The sequence below is a fragment of the Pteropus vampyrus genome, unplaced genomic scaffold (assembly GCF_000151845.1).
Source record: "Pteropus vampyrus isolate Shadow unplaced genomic scaffold, Pvam_2.0 Scaffold66, whole genome shotgun sequence".
In the NCBI taxonomy this organism is placed as follows: domain Eukaryota; kingdom Metazoa; phylum Chordata; class Mammalia; order Chiroptera; family Pteropodidae; genus Pteropus; species Pteropus vampyrus.
The window spans coordinates 3,811,240-3,816,321 of record NW_011888847.1 but is presented as its reverse complement, the minus strand read 5'-3'; the positions used below and the strand labels follow the sequence as shown (position 1 = coordinate 3,816,321).

At 51.0% G+C, this 5,082-nt stretch overlaps 1 long non-coding RNA gene across 2 annotated transcripts; it reads left to right on the top strand.

Annotated features, from left to right (window-relative positions):
• The first annotated feature begins 288 nt into the window (after nt 1-288).
• Nucleotides 289-1,736, top strand: LOC111740601. Of its 2 annotated transcripts, none has more exons than XR_002780675.1 (2): nt 289-445; nt 789-1,736. It is a non-coding gene; the product is annotated as an uncharacterized LOC111740601 (long non-coding RNA). The 2 variants fall into 2 exon arrangements; XR_002780676.1 differs by having other exon boundaries at nt 289-472.
• The last annotated feature ends 3,346 nt before the right edge of the window (nt 1,737-5,082 follow it).

Here is a 5,082-nt window from a genome sequence, read left to right as displayed (position 1 = left end):
GGGAAGACTTGAGAAGCTCGAGGGAGCCCCAAGGAGGGCAGACGAGAGCCAAGACCCGCGCTGGGGAGGCTCTGGGGTGCTCAAGGAGCAGCCAGATGCTTGGAGGAACAGATGAGCACAGAGAGCTGAGCGGGCGCGGGGCGGGGGGGATCGGTGGCGAAAGGGGCAGAATGAGAGCACCGGCGGTGGGCAGGCCCGGCAGGCGCGGGCCCGCGGAGGCAGCTTGGCGGAGCCCGGTGGCGCGGCCGCTGTGTCAGGGCAGGCGTCGCTCTCTGTCTCCCGCAGGCTCCAGCACCAGGCCATCGGCCCAAGCGGAATGCGCTCGCTGGCCGAGCCCGGCTGCCCCACGCACGGCTCGGCAGAGTCACCGTCCACGGCGGCCAGCCCCACCACCAGTGTGTCCAGCCTGACGGAGCGCGCAGACACCGGCACCTCCATCCTCTCGGTAACCTCCAGCGACTCGGAATGTGATGTATGATACCCAAGGCCGCCCTCCTCCCCCTCCCCCTCCTCACTCCCCTCCTCCTCTTCCTCCTCTTCCTCCTCCATCCCCAGAACAAACCGAAATCAGGATACACAATCATACACACACAAATACACACACGCTCCCACCCCAGCCAAAAATATATAAAAACCAAGAAAAATAAATTTAACGCAAACCATCAACAACCCCTAACCACCACCTACCACTGCGGCCACCCCAAAGGACCGGGACGCCAACAGACAGTCACAAAGGCTGATGTTTCGGGCAGAAAACATAAAAGAGGTGACAATTGTATACTTTCTAGGACAAGCACGGCTTCTCCTTTCGGTTCCCACGGACCCGGCACCCCACCTGCATGACGATTTATTTGTATCTGGGAAAATATTCTCTCTAGTTTAAAACGATTTAAAAAGAGTCGACTATACAAAAACCGACCACCACCACGATGACAAGACAACAAAAGCAAAACAGACAAAAAGAGGAAAAAAAATAAAAACGCCATCTCCGTTTGGAATTTAAGGAAAAAAAAAAAAAAAAAAGAACTCCTGGAGAGGGAAATAGCAAATGTTTCTCGCCTTTTGTTGCTCTCTCTCTTTTTTCCTCTCTCTTTCTCTCTCTCGCTCTTTCTCTCTCGCTTGCTCTTTCTTTCTCTGTTTTTAAGTCCAAGTATTGGTCAAACAAAATGCAATCTTCTGTTTTTTGTTCAGCAGACAATCATTTTCTTCGTAAGCACCTTCTTCTCTCCACTCTGTCACTGCCTGTGTGGGTACTGGTTATAAATGTGGAAAAAGAATAGTTATGACTGTAACAGATTTTTATTTTTATTTCAAAATTTTATATGAATTATGTATATCTTAATGATCGGTCATTTTCCCAGTTTGTAATATATGTGTAGAAATTGCCTGTATATGATATTGCTTTTTCTCCTCTCCCTTTCTTTCTTTCTCTCCTCCCTCCCCGCTCACCTGTCTCTTTCCTTTTTTGGGATCCCCTCCCATTTGGTGTTCCTGGCGTCCACTGGGCAGTCAAGGCGTGCGTGGCAGGCTGGGCTGGGAAGAGGGACCCCCGTCGCTAGCGAAAGTGGAGAGTGAGACTGTAGTATTCTTATGCAAAAGCTATTTCAAGTATTTCTTAGCTGCTTTGGAGATATCTCTCACTCCCCATAGGGCGCTTTTACTGTTATCTTAACTGCGTGTTTATCTATATGTAAAAACTTTCTAAAGCAAATACAGTATTCTCCATTTTCTTATCACTCCCCGAGACTGGTGTTTTTGTCCGCCCCTGTGCTGAAGCTCCGGGATGCGTCGGCCCAATCTTCCTTCCACTCCAGCGACGCAGCCAGAGCTGGAGCAGAATTTTCAGGCTAGGTCTGAGCTTTTTTCCTGGAGGAGGGAGATGGGGAATGGGAATGGGCTCTTCAGAAAAGAACCAAAGCCAAATCCTGAGTGAAAAGGCAGAGAGGGCACAGAGGGAGGAGACTACAGCCAGTTTCTTCAGCAGGAACTGCCAGGCCACGATCTCCAGAAATCGTAGCCTGTCGTGGCCCTTATGGGTCATCGGGGGAGTATTTGGATGTCTTTCGGTGTTGTTGCCTTTTTTTTTTTTTTTTAAGGGGAAACACACAAGGTGGCCAAATCCAAACATCCGACCAGAGTGGAACTGACAGGTTTTGTCTATTTCCTTTTGCGGGGGGGGGGGGGGGGGGGTGAGGAGGCAACTGTAGCGAAGTGGGGAGGGTAGGGAGAGCAAGGTAGGAGTAGTTTGAGGAGGGTGGGGCCTAGAATCAGAATGAACACCCTTACAGACCGAGTGTGCGAGTGTGCGCGTCTGTGTGACTGGATGACTTGTTTTATGGATCTCGATCTGTATCCTTGAAATTTCTTCTGTCTTTTGGGATTTACTAGAGTCCCTCGAGTTCCTATGATATTTCAGAGTCGATTTACACTTAAAAACAAAAACAAAAAAAAATCATCTCCTTTTGCTACCAGATTCCCGCCCCAGGCCTTCCCTCCCTGCGCAGAGCCCCCATAGTTTCCTGTGATGGCGTGGCTGGTGGAGCCTCCCGACACTCTGGGCCGGGCCAGGCCAGCTTGCGCCCGAGGAGGAGCCAAAGAGGTAATTTCAGAAAACTTGCCTTCACTTGAAAGTCTAATTTGGAAAGTAAGGAGGATTAGGGAGAAACGTGCCTGGAATTTCGCGCCCCTCGTTTCCAAACTAATTTTGACTTCCGATTTCCTTTTGTCCCCATAGCAGCACATGGGCTTTACACAGGCTGCGCTGGGCAGGGAGGCGGCCAGGCCCAAAGGTGCCCTGGGCGCGCTAGTGGGGCCTTGCGCGCTGTGCTTGCGTGAAGCGGAAGGTTCTCGCGTGCACCTTTACTTAGAACCAGGACCTCCAGACAACGGCGAGAGCTTCCAAGTTCTAAGGCCTGGAACGCAGTGTCAGAATCTCTGCCTGTGTTTACTGACCCGAAAAACGTTCCTCATGATGGCACATTTCAGGCAATATTAACCCAGGTGGTAGGAATTTGGGGAAGGGACTGCCTAGGTTCAACCCAGCTTGAGCCTGTTTTGGTGCACAGAATGATGTCCTAGATGAGAGAATATGTCCCCTACCCTCATTTTATTTTTTCTTTTTAAATGGCTCACCCAGAACTTAGGCCTAGAAACCCAAAGAAGTAGCCGCCTCCCATGGTGTCGAGTGTCTGGATTGATCCTCCCCAATGGCCTAATCGGAATTTATGAGTGGAAGGAGAGACATCACATTGCTGGAGAGTGACTCCTGGAAGGGCTTTACTGGTGACACTGTGGAGCAGATGCCTTTTTGTCTGGGGACAGGAGATAAACCTGTGGAGTTAAAATCCTTCCTTCTTTCAACATACCAACAGAGAAAGCAAGTTTTGGGCATCCAGTGACCATTCTTCCTTCTCCATGGCAAAAAGGAGGCTGTCAGACTCCACAGCAGCTTTCAGCTTTGGAGGCCTAAGCCCTGACGGGTGTCACCCACCTGCCATCTGTCTGTCTCTCTATCATCTATCACAATCTCTCTCTCCTATGTTTCTACCCAGATTTGTACATATACCAATACTCTACTCTGCACTTTCTGACCTTACCTACGGATTCCCCACAGGAGAGGCATGAGTGCTTGTTGTGAGTGGTGTAATGTGTGCAATTCTGAGTGCCGGACTTCCACCGTGCAATCAAGGTCTGCATATAAAATGATGTGTGTGTGACATCTGATATAAATGTGTGTACAATGCATCAGTATGTGCCCAGAATGTGTTTTCATGTATACAGCCTATAGTATCAGTATTCGTGTGTGGCTTGGGCAGTCTATATGTATCTAGTTCTGCAAGAAGTGGCTGCAGTATACCTACCTACAGGATGCTGTGCATTCGAGGCCTTTCTGTGCAGTAGACAGGTGTCTTGTGGGTCTTGATTCTGGTGTGGACATGTGTGGGCCCCACAGATATGACCGCCAGGCTGCCCAGTCCTAACTGACCTTTCTCTCCCTTTAAGTAATGGGGGATGGGAGTCACCATGGGTATTCCGTGACAGGAGCGCAGACAGGAGCGGGGCTCTGTGGCTTCCCCAGTTTACCCTTTACTCTAATACACTGTAGATATTACGTTGTATCTGGCCCCTGCTCCTTTAAACATCGAAATGAGGGCAAAGAGCCACCTTTCAGGCCAGATTTCTCCTTTTATTAACTGCCTGCCTGTTCTGTATGGGTTCCTCAAAGCCATGGCCAGGGCGGACAGCATCCCAGCATTCCAGGGGTTGTGGGGCAGCACTTAAGGTAAAGGCCTGGCTGAAGCCCTGTGGTGGAAAAGCCCACGCAACCACTGTGCATAACCCCTGCAGCCTGGGAATGTTTCAGATTGTGCCTGGAGTTGAGGCATGTGTGCCGTGATGTGTGCTCTTGAGTGGGCCTCGTCAGTCAGGCCTAAACGTTAACTCTCTGTCCCCTCTGTCCCGCCTGTGGCAGTCTGCAGGCCAGCTCCTCTCCTGCCGCTGTGCCAGAGTGTTGACATACACTGCCCTGTGCCAATGTGCTTCTGCCTGGAGTCTCAGCCAGTGCATTCTGTCTCAGAGCCTCCCTTCTGTGCACAGGCCTCTGTGTACCTGGACCACCTACGCTAGTGTGTAAGGGACTTGAAGAATAACAGCGAATTTGGGGATATTCTCTACATTTCCGCCTCCCTCAGAGAAAAACAATAGCAATCCAGGATTTGCATGGGGTGGGAAACTGGAAAAATCTGTATCAAAGTCACTGACCCCTAGAAGCCTCCTGCCTGAGGGAAAATAGGTCAATCTACCCCTTCCCTCCTGCTCACCTCTTACTCCTCACTCCTCCCCACCAAGCTACACCCCTCAGCCCTAACCTGGCCCCTCTTCTTGCCCTCCTCAAACCTACAGAATCCACGGCCCAGTGCCAGCACAGCTGATTATCCCTGGCGAAACCTATAGCTGGTAAAAATGAAATGACCTGGAGGCTGCCACGGCACGGGTGGGAGTGCTGAGGGGACTGGAGGCACAGGAGCCTGGCCAGGCCCAGCTGAGACTGGGCTGGAGGTGGTGGTACCGGCCATTGATGAC